General features: G+C 44.2%; 1 long non-coding RNA gene and 1 other non-coding gene across 3 annotated transcripts in view; both read right to left on the bottom strand.

The window, feature by feature from the left end:
• The window catches only part of LOC144670316 (uncharacterized), a 79,860-nt gene extending 73,989 nt beyond the window's left edge, over positions 1–5,871 (bottom strand). Inside the window, exon 1 of one of the 2 annotated variants that reach the window (XR_013573852.1) lies at positions 5,776–5,871. This is a non-coding gene — a long non-coding RNA (uncharacterized LOC144670316). The remainder of the gene's footprint in view (positions 1–5,775) is intronic. The other variant, XR_013573851.1, reaches the window with a different exon arrangement.
• Positions 5,872–8,674: 2,803 nt separating this feature from the next.
• trnam-cau (transfer RNA methionine (anticodon CAU)) lies at positions 8,675–8,746 on the bottom strand. The gene has a single exon. It is a non-coding gene; the product is annotated as a tRNA-Met (tRNA).
• Between the last annotated feature and the right edge of the window lie 10,034 nt (positions 8,747–18,780).

Raw genomic sequence — 18,780 nt, 5'->3', positions numbered from 1 at the left:
AAATATTCGAAGACTCTGCTTCCAGCACCATTGAGGACGAGAGTCCAAAAGACTCAAGACCCTGTCAGAGAAAAAAAATTCTCATCTGTCTTAAATGGGCAACCCCTTATTTTTAACCAGCGACAAGAGCTGTAGAGTGGTGATATCCAGGGGCTTCTGAAATGTGTTCAGGAGACCTTCCTCGACCAGAATGTTCTCAGTCCAGTTAGGAAGGAGGCATTGCTGGATCTGGTGCTGGGGAATGAGGTGGGCCAAGGTTGGCCACGTGAACCAAGTGTCTGTGGGTGGACCCTTGGGTAAGAGTGATCATCGTATCACAAGCTTGAGATGAGCAAGGAGCAATCAAAAGTAGAACTTCTAAATTGGAAGAGGACTAACTTCAATGTGAGGAGAGGGGGTTTAGCCAGAGTAAAATGGAACCAAAGACTGACAGGGACATCTGTAACAGAGCAATGAGTGATCTTTCAGGAGGAGATGTTTCAGGTACAGACTAGGTACATTCCAATGAGGGGGGAAAGGGAGGGTAACCAAAGCCAGAGCTCCTTCGATGAAGAAGAAGATAGAAAATATGATGAAACAATGAAAAGACTATATGATGCATGTCAGGTGAATTCTTCAACGAGATCTTGGTGACTTTTATTGTACAAGAGTGTGGAATTAACTCTCTATCTGTCTATCTTTGATATTGTATGTGAATCTAGAATTAACTAATTCCAAGTATCTGTCAATCTGTACATGAGTGCACAATTACCTCTCTATCGTCAGTCTCTGTTACTGTGTTTCTGGGTGGAATTACCTCTCTGTCCATCTTGTTAGTGTATGTGAGGGTGGAATTAATTCTGTCTCTGTTACTCTCTATGACTGTTTGTGAGTGGGGCAGTAATTCTCTGTTTATCTCTATTATTGCATGTGAGAGTGGAATTAGCTGTCAGTCTTTGTTACTGTATATGAGGGCAGCATTATCTCTTCCTCAGTCTCTATTGCCGTAATTGAATATGGAATTAACTCTCTCTCAGTTTCTGTGACTGTACATGAGTGCACAATTAACGCTACATTAGTCTCCATTACTTTATATGTGTGTGGAATTATTTCTCTATCTGTTGGTCTCTGTTACTGTATGACAGCCTGGAATTAACACTCAATCGTTTTGTCTCCATTACTGTGTGTCAGTGTGGCACAAACATTGTCAATCTGTTACTGTGTGTGAGTGCAGGATTAATACTCTATCAATCAATGTTACACTACGTGTGTGTGGAAATCACTCTCTGTCAATCTATAATAATGTGTGTGTAATTAACTCTCTGTCTGTCAGTCTCTGTTACTCTATGGCAGTGAGTCAATTTCAGGTTAGCAAACTGTAACCAGTAGAGTGTCACAGGGATCAGTGCTGGGTTCTCAGCTATTTACAATCTATATTAATGACTCAGATGAGTGGGGAGAGCATCACCAAATTTTCAGACAATACATAAATAGGTGGAAAAGCAGATTGTGAGGGGGACACAACGAGTCTGCAAGAGGATATAGAAAGGTTAAATCAGTGGGCAAACATTTGGCAGATGAAATACAATGTGGGAAAATTTGATGGGAATAATAGAAAAACAACACATTATTCAAATGATATATATATTAATGGCCTAGACTGTGGTGTGCAAGGCATGATTTCAAAATTTGCAGATGATACGAAGATTGGAAATATTGTCAACTGTGATTGGGATAGTCTTGAACTTCAAAAGGACATAGACATGTTGTCGGATTGGGCAGGCAAGTGGCAGCTGAAGTTCAATGCAGAGAAATGTCAGGTGATTCATTTTGGTAGGAAAAATATAATAAGACAGTATTAAATAAAGGGAGACCATCTAAAGGAGGTGCAGGAACAGAGGGACCGCATTGTATATGTACATATGTCATTGAAGATGGTGGGGCATGTTGAGGGAGCAGGTAATAAAGCATATAGTAAGTTAGGCTTTATTAATAGGGGCACTGAGTACAAGATTCCGTGATTCTGTGAAGAGTAAGGAGGTCATGTTGAACTTTTATAAGTCTCTTTTTAGGCTTCATCTGGAGTACTGTGTCCAGTTCTGGGTGTCAAACTTAAGGAAGGATGTTAAGGCATTGGAGGGAGTACACAGAGGATTCACAAGAATGATTCCAAGATAAAGAACTGTAGCTATGGGGATCGATTGGAGAGGTTGGGGCTGTTTTCCCTGGAGAAAAGGAGGCTAAAAGGAGACTTGAGGGATGTAATCAAGATCCTGAGGAGTAGGGACAGAGTAAATAAATGACAAATTGTTCCCACTCAATAGAACATCAAGAACCAGAAGGCACAGACTCAAATTAATTGGCAAAAGGAGTAAATGGGATGTGAGATTGACTCAAAGTTTCATTTAAAATTTAATTTTTTTTTCACCCAGATGGTGGCTGGAGTCTGGAACAAACTTCCTCAAAGGGTGGTGGAGGCAGGTTGGCTTGAGATATTCAAAAGGGAATTGAATTGCTACCTGAAAGGAAAGAACGTGCAAGGTTACGGGGACAAGGGAGGAGAATGGCGCTAGGTAGAATGCTCTTTCAGAGAGCCAATGCAGAGTTGATAGGCTGAATGGCCTCCTTCAATACTGTGGAGAGAGACTGCAGAATGTTGCAGTACAGAGGGATCAAGATCTCCTTGTACATGAATCACAAGAAGTTAATGTGCAGCTGCAGCGAGTAATTAGGAAGGGAAATGGAATGTTGGCCTTCATTCCGGGGGGGGGGTGGAGTCTGAAAGTAGGGAAGTCTTGCTACAACTACACAGCATTGGTGAGACTACACCGAGAGTCCTGTGTTATGTTGGAGTCTCCTTATTTAAAGGGGGATATAATTGCATAGGGGGCAATTCACAGAGGTGCTAGACTGATTCCTGAGATGAAGGAGTTGTCTTATGAGGAATGTTTAAGCAGGTTGGGCTGATCCACATAGGAGATTCGAAGAATGAGAGGTGATCTCATTGAAACATATGAGATTCTGAGGGGGTTTGACAGGGTAGATGTTGAGAGGAGTGTTTCCATTTGTGGGGAAAATAGAACCAGGGGATACAGTTTAAAAATAAACATCTCCCATTTAAGAAGAAGGTGAGAAGGAATTTCTTCTCTCAGAACGTCCTTAATCTTTGTAATTCTCCACCTCAGAGAGCAGTGGAGGCTGGCTCATTGCATATATTCATGCCGAGTTAGACAGATTTTTCATCGGCAGAAGAGTCAAGGGTTATAGGGCAAGTGGGAGAGTGGGTTTGAGGCCACAATCAGATCAGCCATGGTCTCAATGAATGGCAAAGCTGGCCCGATGGGCTGAATGGCCTCCTCCTGCTTCTCTTTCTTATATTTTTAATTTGTCAGTGTGGAATTAACCCTCTGTCTGTCAGTCTCTTTTACTGTATTTCAGTGTGGAATTAATTCAGTCTGAGCTGCATGTGAGTGTGGAATTGATTCTCTGTCCATCACTCACTGAATGTGAGTGTGTACTTTAAATCTCTGTCAGTCTCTTTTACGGTTATGAGAGTGGAACTAACTCTCGAACAGCCTGTGATACTGTATGTGAGTGTGGAATTCACTCTTTGTTAGCCTCTTGCTGTATGAGAATATGGAATTAACTCCTTATGTCAGTCTCTGTTACTGTACGTGAGTGTGGAATTAACTCTGTATCCGTCAGTCTCGGTTACTGTGAATATGGAATTCTCTTTCCCAGTCTCTGTTGTGACATCTGAGAGTGGAATTAAGGACCTGTCAATTTCCATTACTATTTCAGTGATGAATTAACTTACAACAACAGAGACTGAGTGAAAGTAAGAGAGTTAGTTCCACACTCTCATATTAGTCTGCCTGTGTTACTGTGTGTGATTGAGGAATAAACAAACAATCTGTCAGCCTCTGTTGCTGAGTGTGTGGAATTAACTCTCTATCAGTCAGTCTCTGTTATTGTGAGTGTGAATTCACAGAATCACAGAATTGTTATGCTATAGAAGGAGGCCATTTGGCCCATCGTGCCTGCACCGGCTCTCTGAGCATTTTAACTTAGTGCCAATCTCCTGCCTTTTCCCCATAACCCTGCACATTGTTTCTATTCAAATAATCATCCAATGCTCTCTTGAATGACTTAGTCAAACCTGCCCCCACTACACTTCCAGGCAGTGCATTCCAAAACCGAACTACTCGTTGTGTGAAAAAGTTTTTTCTCACTTCGCATTTGCTTCTTTTGCAAAACACTGTAAAACCATGCCCTCTGGTTCTCGATCCGTTTACAAGCAGTAAGTTTCTCTCTATCTACTCTATCCGCACACCTCATGATTTTGAAAACTTCTATCAAATCTCCTCTTAGCTTTCACCTCTCCAAGGAAAACAGTCCCAATCTTTCCTCATAACTGAAGTGCCTCATCCCTGGACTCATTCTCATAAATCTCTTCTGCACTCTCCCCAATGCATTCAGATCCTTCCTATTGTGTTAAGTTTAACTTTCAATCTCTGTTACGTATGCAAGCGCGGATTTCGCTTTCTATCCAATCATGTCGGTTACTGTACGTGAGTGTGAAATTAACTCTGTATGATAATCTGTTTCTGTAGGTGAATATAGAATTAACTCTGTCAGTGTCTGTCACTGTATCAGAACGTGGAATTAATTCTGTATCTATCAGTCTCGGTTACTGTATCGGGCCATGGAAAGAACTCCTTTTCAGGCTCTGCTACTTCAAGAAAGTTAATTCCACACTCATCATCTGCCAGTCTGTGTTACTGTATATGAGTGAGATATTAACTTTCAGTCTCTGTTATGTGAGTGAAGAATTAAATTGCTATCATTAAGTCTCTGGTATTGACTGTGGGTGTGGAATTCATACCTTACATGTCAAACTCTGTTGCTGTACAAGAATGCAGAATTAATTCTGTACCTGTCAGTATCAATTATGCTATGAGTGTGGTATTCACTCTCTGCCAGTCTCAGTTACTGTGAGTAAGTGTGAAATTAAATTTCTGACAGTCTTGGTTGCTGTGCGTGAATGTGGAATAGTCTTCCTGTCAATGTCTGTTACTGAATCTGAGTGTGAAATTAACTCTCTGTTAGAGTCAGTTACTGTAAGTGTGTTTGAATAAAAAGTCTAATAATTTGCATTACTGAATGTGTGTGAAATTAATTTTCTGTCCGTCTCTGTTACTGCGAGTGTGGCAGAGTAGACAGGAAGACTTTTTATCCCATTGCTGTAAAGGTGGAGGGACAATGGGCACAGATTTAAGGTAACTGGCAAAATAAGCAATGGCAACATGAGGAAAAACCTTCTCATGCAGTGACCGGATAGGAGAAGTGCCTGAAAATGTAGTAGAGGCAGGTTCAATCAAGGAATTCATGAGAGAATTGGTTTATTATCCAAAAAGGAAAAATATGCAGGGCTATGTGGAAAAGGCGGTGAAGTGGCAAGAGATGATTTGCTCCTTCAGAAGGCCAGCATAGACATAATGGGCAGAATGGCCTCCGTCTGTGTTGTAATCATTCTATGATTCGATTAATTAACTCTCCGTCAATCTCTCTTACAGTATATGAGTGTGGGTGGAATTAACACCATCTGTCACTCTCTGCTGTTACATGTGAATGTGAAATATACTTCCTGTCAGTCTCTGTTACTGTCCAAGAAACAGTAAATGACCTTTTATCAGAAATGCATGGGCCCTACTGTTCTCAAAAGTGCTCGCGGTTAAACCCACCGCCTTATCCTCTCTCTACTCTCCAGTTCTAAATCAGCCAACAAGAACATACCTTCAAAGTAAGCGAGGAACGGCTTCCACATCCAACATCCACTCTGATTCAAAAGTGTTCTTCATTTGTCAATTTGTGTTTCTGACCTTGGTTTTGTGAGCAACACCTGCAGCAATTCACTGACAACATCATGTGGATGGTGGCAATCTGAAATAAAGAGAGAAAATGCTGGAAATACACAGCACATCAGACAGCAAATGTGGAGAAAGAAAAGGAGTTCACGTTTTGGGTTACTGACAATCAACCTGCAATAAAACACTTACTAACATCTGCCCATGGTGACTGCACTTGCCACAATTCCCTACATCCCAGAAATGGCTCTATCAAACGCACTGACTTCCCCGGCATTGAGAGTGTGCATGCTCCCCAAGGCCGGCCCCGGGTCATTCTGAGGTCGAACCTATCGGCCCATTTCACCAATATGCTTATGTCCTTTTGAAGTTTAACACTATCCTCCTCATAGTTCACAATACCTCCAAGTTCCATGTCATCCACACATTTTGAAATGGTGTCCCATACACCAAGAAGTAGGTCAATAATATATATCAGGAAGAGCAGGGTCCTCACACCGACCCCTGCGGAACTCCGCTATAAACTTTCCTCCGGTCTGAAAAACAACCATTCACCACTACCCTCTGTTTCCTGTCACTCAGCCAATCCCATATCCATGTTGCTCTGTCCCTTTTATTCCATGAGCTGTAACTTTGTTGACAAGTCTGTTGTGTGAGACTTTATCAAATGCCTTTTGGAAATCCATGTAAACCACATGAACAGCATCACCCTCCCCAACCCTCTCTGTTACCGCATCAAAGACTCGGTGCAAACGGGAGAAGAAACCGAGAAGCCGCGCCTGGGAAGGTGCACATCGGCTTCATGGTGAAGTCCCCGGGGTCCCTCGCTGCACGTCCGCCGGACACAGCGGCTCTGATTCGGGCTCTGAGAGCCGCTGAGAGTCGGTGTTACGAAAACTGAGCTCGACCACGCTCAGCTTCCAGGAACTGTTACCGCGCATGCTCGGGGTAGACAGGATTTCCGGTGGACATGGGTGAGCCTGCGCAGTGCGGCCCTTTTGGGAGAGATAGGCCGTTTTATGTCACCCAGAGCATTCTGGGAATCCTTTACCGCCATTTCATTTTAAACAGCGACACGGGAGGAAACGTTTGTGTTAATCGTTTCTGTTGAAGCTGTATAGAAGCAAATCAGTTCCACTCCCCTTCTCCTTTACATTAGCCTTAAAATATTTTCCCTTCGGTATTTACTCGTTTCACTTTTGAAAGTTTATTTCGATTAGGCCCGCACCACCATTTCGGGCAGAGGATTTAAAACTGCAACAACTCTCTGCCTTACAAAGAAATGACAAGAGATGATCCATTCAATGTGGGAGATGGCAGGGAGGATAGTCAGGACAAGGGAAGCCTATCTGGGAGAGAGGGAAGTGGTTAGAGCAGAGCTCATGAAATGAAACAGAAATGCTTGAGTGTCCTGTCAATCACAGAGAGGAGAGATAACCAGTTAGAAATAAGGAAGGTAAATTAGCAGTGTTGGTATGGAATATTAACTGTCCTCACCAAAACACTCATTCCATCTGAAACAGTGATTTATGTGTACTTTCTTCAATTTAGCACCCCGCATTCACTGCTCACAATGGTGGTCTGATCTATGTTAGGCAGTTTCAGTGATTGCTTTGATGAACATCTGCTCGGTCAGCAACTATGACTCTGAGTTTCCGATCGCCTGTGATTTTAAGTTTCCATCTTGTCCTCACACTGACCTTTCTGTCCTCGGCACACTGCAGTGTTCTAATGAATCTCAATGTAAGCTCGAGGAACCCTGTCTCATCTTTAAATTGAGCACTTTAAAACCTTCCAGACTCAACACTGAGTACAAAAATTTGTGAATGTAATCTCAATCCCTATTGTGTATCTTTTCCATTGGATATTTTGGTTGAATTCACATTTTTCTCTTGTTTTTGCATTTGTATGGCAGCTGTTCATCATGCCATCATTCACACCTCCTTTAGACACATCTTTGGTTTTGCTACTTGCCCATTTACCTGAACCTTGCACCATCAACTCTTTTGTCATTTAACCTCTCCTGCCGTCCACCCTGATTTGGAAACCACAAGAGAAAAATGTTATATTAGATTTCGTAATAAATAAAGAGAGATAATTAATTCATATTCTGAAGTAAATGAGCATCTGGCAATGAGTGACCACAATATGTTAGAGGCAGAGAACAGTCACAGAAATGTTACAATTTTAACCTTAAGTAAGGTCGGTAAGGGCGGGATGTGCAGGATGCTGAATACATTAAATCCTGAACAGCTACTAACAGGATAAAGGAAACAATCAGAGGCTCTCAAAGGTGTTTTCAGTACAAAAGGTATCTGATGCAAGGCCCACGGAAGGAAACTTCACTATCCCAGTTTTAAATCAGTAATTAAGATTGAATGCTTATATCTACCCAAATATTGATTAACTGCCTTTAACATGATACTGTCTTCACTATGATGATTCTGTCGTCCTTGATGGTACATGTCGCAGTGAATGAAGCTGTTGTCCAAATTAGAATGATGAATGACTGCACGTTGTCATATAGGACGGACAGACTGCATGTAATAAATATCAATTTCACTATATTTTTCCATCTCAGAAGTTTCCTATTCAGGTAAAGATGGAGTGATAGTGAACGGGAGAAGAACATTCAGAATGTGCCAGTTTTTCGCGAGATATGAGCTGGTCTGGGCTGGTGTGTGTTTGCAGCAATTGCAGCTTGTGTGAATAAAAGCAATTTGAGATATTTGTTGCGGACTGAAGCGTTTACAGGAAGCGAGATGCCAAACTACAAATCAGATAAGTTTGTGGGTCGCAGCAAACGTTTATTTTAGTGGGTATATAAGTAGCAGAGGATGGTTTCGATCCATCGACCTCTGGGTTATGGGCCCAGCACGCTTCCGCTGCGCCACTCTGCTGCATATTATTACTAGTTAATGAATATCAGTTTTGTGTATTAGGAAGCTATATAGTAACTTGCTTTGCGCTTTTGAACGAGAGAACATGTGTTGGGAGGATCACGTTGGCTGCACAATTCCACTGCGTACCACCAGAAACAGACAGAGAAACACACACAGAAAGGCAGCTAGAGACTGTCAGGATACACAAGACGACAGAGAAAGATGCCGAGCAAATTAGCAAGACACTGAGGTGGAGAAACTAATCATTTCTGTAAACTGTTCCCAGCTGCACAGGGATGTCCCCTGTTTGTAATAATGACTCCTGTTGTGTAACTGTGCACCCTGTTGTGTAACTGTGCACCCTGTTGTGTAACTGCGCTCCCTGTTGTGTAACTGTGCACCCTGTTGTGTAACGGTGATCTCTGTTGTGGACCTGTGCCCTCTTTTTTGTAACTGTCCACTCTGTTTTGTGCATGCGCACCCTGTTGTATAACAGTGCTCTCTCTGCTGTGTAACTGTGTTATTTGTTGCGGGACTCTGTTCTCTGTTGTTCAACTGTGCTCTCTGTTGTTCCACTGTTCCCTCTGTTGTGTAACTGTGCTCGCTGTTTATCTGTGACCTCTGTTGTCTAACTTTGCCTTCTGTTGTTTATCTGTGACCTCTGTTTTCTAACTTTGCCTTCTGTTGTATAACTGTGCCCTCTGTTGTATAACTGTGCCCTCTGTTGTTTAACTGTGCCCTCTTTTGTATAACTTTGCCTTCTGTTGTATAACTGTGCCCTCTGTTGTATAACTGTGCCCTCTGTTGTATAACTGTGCTCTCGTGTAACTGTGCTCTCTATTGTGTTACTCCGCCCTCTATTGCGTAACTGCTTCCTATGTTGTTTCACTGCGCTCTCTGTTGTGTAATTGTGTTATCTGTCGTGTAACTATGCTCTCTGCTGTGATGCTGTGCTTTCTGTTGTGTAGCTGTGCCATCTGTTTAATTGTGCCCTCTGTCGTCAAACTGCGCCCTTTGTTGTTTAACTGTGCTCTCTGTTGTGGAACTGTATTCACGATTATGTAATTGTGTACTCTGTTGTATAACTGTGCCCTTTGTTGTCTAACTCTGCACCCTGTTGTGTAACTGTGTTCTCCGTTGTGTGACTGTGCCCTCTGTTGTGTAACTGTGCTCTCGCTGTGTGACTGTGCCCTCTGTTGTTTAACTGTGCTCTCTATTGTGTAACTGTGCTTTCTGCTGTTGAGAGATCTTCACCGTTGTGTAACGCGCTTCCCTGTCATGCAAACGTGTTCCCAGCTGCGTAAACATATTTTCTGTTGTTTCAAAATGCTCCCTGTTCTGTAAAGATGTTCTCTGTTGCTCAATTATGGTGTTTTCTATTGGACAATTATTTACTTTCAGGGGCCTTAATTTTCCCTGCCATGTTAATGTGTTCCATGTTGTGTTCAGATGTTCCCTCTTCTTGTGTGAAAATCTGGTGAATTCACAACTGGACTACAGTCGTCAATTCTCCACTGTAACTGTTACCTTCTAGTGATGAATGTGATTGTGTGATACATCCTGAGAAATCTGTTATTGGACTTGAGCGAGATTTGTTCTGTATGTGTCAATCACAGATAGTGTTTGTGAGTGTAGGATTCATTGTGCATCTCAGTCTCTGGAACAATTTGTGAGAGCAGGGTTCCTTCTTTATGGGTCAATGCCTGGTACTATATGTGAGGGTGAGATTAATTCTGTATCCGGCAGTGGTACTGAATGTGAATGTGGGAATCATTCTGTGTCTATCAGACCCCATTAGTGCCAGGGGAAGTGGGGGGTTAATTCTGTATCTGAATGTCTCCGTTATTCTTACTATTTTTCAGACCTTCGGGATAGAGGATGATTTGCATCCACTCTCTCTCTCTCTCTCTCTCTCTCTCTCTGAACAGAGTCAGTGTCTGATTGCACGACAGTGCTGCAGCACCCAGCTACTGCAGAGCAAGGACTTGGAACATTTTACAACAATTTCCTGCCATCCAGAAACAATCCACTGCTCCATGGATGGGACTGAGTGACAGAGCAGTGAGTTCTGTACAGTTAAAATTACTACTTCCCACTCGCGGGATCCACTTATGTTTTTATTTGTTCACGGGCTGTAGGAGTTGCTGACAAGGCCAGAATCTGTTGCCTCGCTCTAATTACCCTTCAGATCAGGCTCTGCTTGAGTTGCTGCTTTTAATTTTCTGTTTTTTCGTATCGACTATTAATGGAAACAAATGCGTTGGTCGATTTTGTATTTGCTACATCACCTCTCTTTGAATTATTATAAATACCTTTTTCTTTCTACAGGCAAAAGTTTGATAGCAGCAGAATCGAAATAGTGATTCGGTGACAAAAGGAGAAGTGCAGCCAGCTCCTTCTCACACAGTAAGTACAGTATCACTCACAGAGAGCAGAGACATCAGTTCCACAAGCACCAACAGCACAGTAAGATAAGAGCAAAATAGTGCAGATGCTGGAAATCTGAAAGAAAAATAGAAAATGCTGGAAAAACTCAGCAGGTCTAACCGCATCTATGGAGAGAAAGACTTTAAGAGTCATACAGACATGAAAGGTAAACTCTGTCTTTCTCTCCACAGATGCTGTTAGACCTCCTGAGTTTTCCAGAATTTTCTGTTTTTGTTAGAACTAAGTTAGTCCGGCAGTGAGCCCAGGTCTCCGGAATGTATATTCGTTCAAAAGGAGCAGGAGATTGCGTGAACCAGATGGGTTTTTATCAACGTGACTTTCAAGATTTTTTATAATAATTATATGTCACCCGCAGTTGTGGTGGGATTTGATCCCTCGCCTCCATAACATTATCCTGAGGGGGTCCTGCTGTTTCTTGACACGGTAGGTGTGGAGAGGATGCTTCCTCTTGGAGGAGAATCTAGAACTCGTAGTCACTGTTTAAAAATAAGGGGTCGTCCATTTAAGACAGAGATGAGGAGATTTTTTTTCTGACTGAGGGTCTTGAGTCTTTGGAACTCTCTTCCTCAAAAGAGGGTGGAAGCGGATTCTCTGAATACTTTTAAAGCAGGGGTAGACTCTTGAAAGCACGTGGGTGAGAGGTTATCGAGGGTAGACAGGAATGTGGAGTTGAGGTTACAATCAGATCAACCATGACCTTACTGAATGGCAGAGAAAACTCGAGGGGCCGAGTGGCCTATTCCTGCTCTTTATTCCTTCTGTTCTTATGTTCATTAACCTGGAACTCTAGATTCCTGCTACGCCACCATCTCCAAGAATTAAACTGCCACCGAAACCAAACAGCCGCCGTTTAAAAAGTCCCCGTCCTATTTCTCAACTTGTGCCTGCAATAGCTGTTCTTTGTCTAACTCCCCACATCCTGACTGTCCGGCTCTGTTCCCACTCCTCACTGTCCAATATCAACAAACCTGGGGAGCGGGAACTCAACCAGGAATATTCACTGCTGCTTTGTGGAGAGAAAGCAGCAATGATGTTCAATAACAGCTTCTTGCCATTTTGTCTCCCTCCTCCCAGGAGGCTGCTGTTTGTTCCATTCCCCCAGGACAGGGGTCTCTCCATTGGCGGCTCTTCCTGTCCCAGGTGGAGCTGGGGGAGAGCAGCGCGCATGCGCTCTTCCGCTCCCACCCATTGAACTCTGGTTGGTCGGAATGACGCATGCGCAGAATTTTACAACATTCCGTGAACAATTCTGCTTTGAAACTGTTTGGGGGAAGGAAGTAATTGAGAATTTATGGTAAGGGAGAATTCATTATAAGGGAATGAATAACTTAAATTAGAATCTATAGGCAGGCCAGCGCAAATCAGTAAATCAATAATTAAACAGTTAAACCAGGTGAACCTTATACACTCTCAAACTTTGTACACCCTCAGGGTTTGCAATCACCAGCAAGGTCCTGGGAGTTAAACTGGAGTCAGAGGATGGCAATCACATAGATTAAGTATGTTCTTCAACCGATAGGGGAAGGACAGGTGGTCCCAGTTTATATAGGAAGGCAGGTCTCTGCCTGGGTGAAAGTAGGGTCACCTTTGTACCAGAGACCTGTCTGTTTAATGTAAACCTACATGTTGACAAGATCGTAATCTGGAGGATGTTCTTGTACGTGGCCAATACTGTTTAAATATGGTGAACACTTGTAGTTTAGCAGAGTAAAGTCTCAAGCTGCATTGAGGTGGTGCCCTCAATCTCGGTTGCTTCAAGGAGAGCAGCTTCGGATTCCACAAACAAATTTTGCAGCTGTCATCCCTCATGCCTGGAACTATTCTAGTAAACTTCCTTTGCACCCTCTCAAAGACTCTCACATCCTTCCAAAAATGTGGTGACGAGAAATGGACGCAATAGTCTAGTTGCAGCCTAACCAGAGCTTTATAAATGTTAAACATAACGTTCCTGCTTGTATGCTCAGTAACTCTGTTGATGAAACCATAGATCCCATCTGCTTTCCTAACTACTCCCTCAAAATCTCCTGTCACCTTCAAAGATATAAAGACTCTTGGTCCCACTGACCTTGCACAATTTTTAGAACTGGACCATTATCTTTATACTGCTTCATTTCTGTTAAAACACAGCATTATTCCTGTGTGTGGGATTAATAATGTGTCTCAGTTACAATATCATTAAGATCTGAGATTGCAGCTTCTGCCTCTCCATGAGAATCTTTCTGGACAAGGATTTCTGCAACTGTCTGTGTCTCACCGCCCTCACTCAGTCTGTCTCTGTCTATCCCTCCACCCCCTCTCTCTTGAACTCCACATGAAGATGCGATACTGTTGTTTAGTGTCTGAGTGCGCACAGTCTATCTTCAAATCACAGAATCACAGTCGGCCCACAGAGTCTGCACCGACACATCAGAAACACCTGACCTACCCACCTAATCCCATTTACCAGCACTTGGCCAATAGCCTTGAATGTTATGTCGTGCCAAGTGCTCATCCAGGTACTTTTAAAGGATGTGAGGTAACCCGCCTCCACCACCATCCCAGGCAGTGCATTCCAGACCGTCACCGCCCTTTGGGTAAAAAAGTTTTTCCTCTCATCCCCCCTAAACCTCCTGCCCCTCACCTTGAACTTATGCCCCCTGTCCATGCCCCTGATAATCTTGTACACCTCGATCAGTTCGCCACTCAGTCTTCTCTGCTCCAACGAAAGCAACCAAGTCCATCCAACCTCTCTTCATAACTTAAATGTTTCAACCAGGCAACATCCTGGTGAATCTCCTCTGCACCTCCTCCAGTGCACTCACATCCTTCTTATAATGTGGCCACCAGAACTGCACACAGTACTCCAGCTGTGGCCTCACCAAGGTTCTATACAACTCCAACATGGCCTCCCTACTTTTGTAATCTATGCCTCGATTGATAAAGGCAAGTGTTCCATATGCCTCTTTCACCACCCCACTAATATGCCCCTCCACCTTCAGAGATCTATGGACACACAGACCAAGGTCCCTTTGTTCCTCAGAACTTCCTAGTGCCATGTCGCTCATTGAACACATCCTTGTCAAATTACAACTTCACTTTGTATCACCTCACAATTTTCAGGAATTAAAAATTTGGGTCAGAGCCCCTGCTATCTCTTCCCTTGCCTCCCTTAGCAGTCAGGGAAACAAATCATCCGGACCTGGAGATTTGTCCAATTTTAAGCCTGCCAACAGCTCCAATACCTTGTCAATCCCTATATCAATTTGCTTAAGAGCCTCACAGTCTCTCTCCCCGAGTTTGGTACCTTCATCCTCAATCTCTTGGGTGAAGACGGATGTGAAGTATTCATTCAACACTCGAGCGATGTCCTCTGGCTCCACCCATAGATTGGTCGCTTATGGGTCCTACTCTTTTCCTGGTTATCCTCATCCCATTGATATTCTTATTGAATGTCTTGGGATTTTCCCTACTTTTACTAGCCAGAGCTTTCTCATATCCCCTCTTTGCTCTCCTAATTGCTTTCTTAAGCTCCACCCTGCACTTTCTGTACTCCACTAATGCCTCTGCTGATTTGCTTCCCTTGCACCTGCTAAAAGCCTCTATTTTCCTTCTCATCGGAACCTGAATATCTCTGGTCATCCATGGTTCTCTGGGCTTGTAACTCCTTCCTATTACCCTAGAGGGAACATTTCCTTTATGAACATCCCCCACTGTTCCTCTGTAGATTTTCCCACAAGTAACTGTTCCCAGTCTACCTTGGCCAGATCATGCCTTATTTTACTAAAATCGACTCTCCCCCAATCCAAAACATTTTTTTGCAACATGTCGACTTCTTTGTCCATAACAAACTTAAACTGTACCATGTTGTGGTCGCTATCACTAAAATGTTCGCCCACCACCACCTCAGCCACCTGTCCAGCTTCATTCACCAGAATTTGGTCCCGCAATGCACCGTCCCTTATTGGACCCTCTACATATTGACCTAAAAAGTTCTCCTGTACACATTTCAAGAAATCCACTGCATCCAAACCCTTAACAATATGTCTACCCCAATTAGTTTTGGCAAAGTTGAAACCACCTTATATAATCCCCCTATTTTTATTGTTTTTACCCACCTCCACAAATTGTGCACATATCGGCTCCTCAATTTCCCGCTGACTATCTGGGGGTCTATAATAAACACCTAACAATGTGGCTGCCCCTTTTTTATTCCTAAACTCTAACCACAAAGCTTCATTCGATGCCCCCTCCAATGATCAAAAGTAAATTTGCCTGTGAACAAGATAATAATTTAAACCAGTTACGGGTTAACTCAGGCACAGCTGTGATTGGCTGCAGCCTCCTGAATCTGGGGAACAGACACTGTGAGCAGCTCCGGTCTCAGAGGGTTTAACAGTTACTGAGCTGGGAAACTACAACTAATCCCCGAGAATCCACAGCACAGGCCGAGAGGAGAGGAAAGCCTGTCCTGGGAGCTGTAAATCTGAGACACAGTTTGTCCTGTCAATGTGTAGATGTGAACATTGTATCAGCGAGAGTGTGTTAAAGGGGCGGGCGGGTTAGACTAATATCACCGTGTTTGTGTGTTCGGCCTCAGCGCCAGATTTCCGAGTCATTCTTGTATAAAATCACAAGATTTCCCTGTCATAGGATCGCGCTGCTCCCCTGCACAACCCTGAAGAGAGAATTTAAGGCAAAGTTTTCGTTAATTTCAAGATTTCAGTGGAAACACAGAGAAGAAGTCAGCGCTCGGCTGAGAGGGCGCGATCAAAGCAGCAAAGAAACGGGTTTAAATCGAAATTGCTGCATTTAATTCAGATGGACCTTTCTCGACAACAAAGATTCGGATTTTGTTAACAGAAGGAAGCGAGTGTGGGAATCTGAAATGTCCAATTTGAAGTGGAATTGGGGAGTTTATGAGGAGAGAGAAACACAGAGAGGCTGGAGGAGCCGGGAGCTGACAGCAGGTTGTCTCTGCCCCGTCCGCTCTCTGTCTTTAAGTTGCTCTGAGCCGCCACCACTGGTTTCATTTCTGATCCGGTTCTGACTGTCAGAGAGATTTTCCACACAGTCTCGGATATGACTGATACTGCAGCCGCCGAAACGGCTCCTCCAGCCGCTGCCGCTCAAGTCAAACCTCCCAAGAAGAAGAAGGCGGCTTCCCGATCGAAGGCAGCCGGTCCCAAGTTTGGCGAACAGATCCTCAAGATTGTGGCGGGTTGCAGCGATCGCAAGGGGATGTCCCTGGCCGCGATAAAGAAAGCTTTGTCTGGCAGCGGTGTCGATGTGGGGAAGCTCGGCTCCCAGATCAGGCTAAGTATCAGGAGGAAGGTGGAGAGCGGCTCCCTGGTGCAGGTAAAGGGACAGGGCGCCTCCGGCTCCTTCAAAATCCCTAAGAAGGAATCCCAGGGGAAAGTGGGAAAGAAGGAGAAGAAACCAACAGCCAAGAAATCTTTAGTCAAGAAACCAGCGGCCAAGAAGGTGAAAACAAAGAAACCAGCAGCTAAGAAATCTCCAGCCAAGAAAGTAACAGCCAAGAAATCCCCAACGAAGAAAGCAACAGTCAAGAAAACAAGCAGCAAGAAGGCGGCAACTCCAAAAAAGGCGGTGAAGAAAGCAGCGCTGAAGAAAAAATCTACCGCCAAGAAGCTCACGGGTGGAAAGGCTTTAAAAAAAGTGGATAAATCGAAGGCCAAGCCCAAAGTGAAAGCAGCAAAGGCTAAGAAAGCAGCGCCAGGAAAGAAATGAAACCAGCCGAGCAAATTGTAAACCTCTGAACACAAAGGCTCTTCTCAGAGCCGCCCACGTCTCTCAGGAAAGAGCTGATCCCCGAATTAAATGTCCCTGTCCCGGCGCTGGGAGCAGGTTTCACACTGAAATGATTTATATTAAATTGAAAATTCCCGGTATGTCACTGACATGCACTATACCCAGCCCCTCCCCCAATCTGCAATAAAACAGAGCGGTGTCCGTGTCCCATTGTAACTGGGGATTTGTTCAGCTGCTCTGTCAGTTTCTGCTCGTTCCCTTTTCACAGATTCAGGGTGAGAGTGTGTAAGACAGTTACGCGGGCGAAGTAACCCCGCGCTACAACTCAAAGCCCAACACATGAGTTTGTCTAATTCAGCTGGAGTGCGGTGTCGGTAAACTGCTCAACCCGTCTGGAGGGGAGGTGTGTGGGGATAGAACAGAAGCTGGGAGTGAAGTGGAAACAGGCGGATTTGATGGTGTATAGTGTATGTACTTGGGCTGAAATATTACAGAATTTTATTTGTAAAGCTCTGCAATTAAAAGCTGCGGGTTTCTAGAACCGTTGAACATGAAGCCCCAATCGATAAGTTTTGTGCCGAGCGCTGTGTTAACTTCCAATGTCGACAATTAAATAAAATGTCGGTTCGACAGGCATGGGGCGGAGCTAGATGTTCAAAGACATTCCTCTGTTCTGTCTGTCACTTAGTCACTTCCCCGCCCCGCCCCTCATTCTCAGTCCCTTTCTCAGTCAGGTCGGGGCGGGCTGTATAAAAGAGGAAGCTGAAACAGCTCGTCTCTCATATTCAGTAGAGATCTAAGTGAAGAATCATCATGTCTGGCAGAGGGAAAGGAGGTAAAGGACTTGGTAAAGGCGGAGCAAAGCGCCACCGCAAAGTGCTTCGTGATAATATCCAGGGCATTACCAAACCAGCAATCCGCCGCCTGGCTCGCCGTGGCGGTGTCAAGCGGATCTCGGGTTTGATCTATGAAGAGACTCGCGGGGTGCTGAAGGTTTTCCTGGAGAATGTAATCAGGGATGCGGTCACCTACACTGAACACGCCAAGCGCAAGACGGTCACTGCCATGGATGTGGTGTACGCTCTGAAACGCCAGGGCCGCACTCTCTATGGATTCGGCGGCTGAATAACTCGACCCTTTCTACCGAACACACAACGAAGGCTCTTTTAAGAGCCACCCACCGCCTCACAGAGAGAGCAGAGACCTGAGAACGGGAGCTGGGATGGGCTGTGATCGGGAATGTTAGTGCCTGATTTGTTCTGGCGGGGATTGTACTGAGAATCTGTTTAATCGTTTATTTACCCGGATGGCCCATTCTGCACTGATACTGATACTGAAAATAATCCACTGCCTCATATTTTCGATAGGTTTTGTTTTAAATGAATAATTAGTCAGGTAGCAATGACAGGATCCGGCGGTTCCTCTGACACCAGCCGTTCAATCCGTCAGTGGAGTTGAGGTCACAATCATATCAGGATCAGGCGGAGCCGGCTCGATGGGCTGAGTGGCCTCCTTCTGCTCCTAATCCCAATATTCGCACGTATGTTCGTGTAGACTCAGACTGGGAACAGCGGGAGATTCGAGCCGCTCTTTATCGGCATGAACAGCCTAGAATGAGGGCAATGCGAAGGGGTCTGATGCCCCCAGCACCGTTTCTATATTATTACCCATTCCAGCCATATAAGCGAGCTGAGGTTTTTAGGGTTGGTTGTGCTGTAGGGAGCAATGGACAGTCCTTCAATTTTTGCCTCGGAAATTCAGCACTGACTTTACATTTTTCAAACAACAGACTGGTGTTTCAGTCCAAAAATGAGCAGATTCACCAGGATGATCCCTGGTTTAAAAATTGCAGGGAC

This window comes from Cetorhinus maximus, chromosome 31 (genome assembly GCF_964194155.1).
Source record: "Cetorhinus maximus chromosome 31, sCetMax3.hap1.1, whole genome shotgun sequence".
In the NCBI taxonomy this organism is placed as follows: domain Eukaryota; kingdom Metazoa; phylum Chordata; class Chondrichthyes; order Lamniformes; family Cetorhinidae; genus Cetorhinus; species Cetorhinus maximus.
Note: the sequence above shows the minus strand (reverse complement) of the source record. Positions and strands in the feature narration are given on the sequence as shown.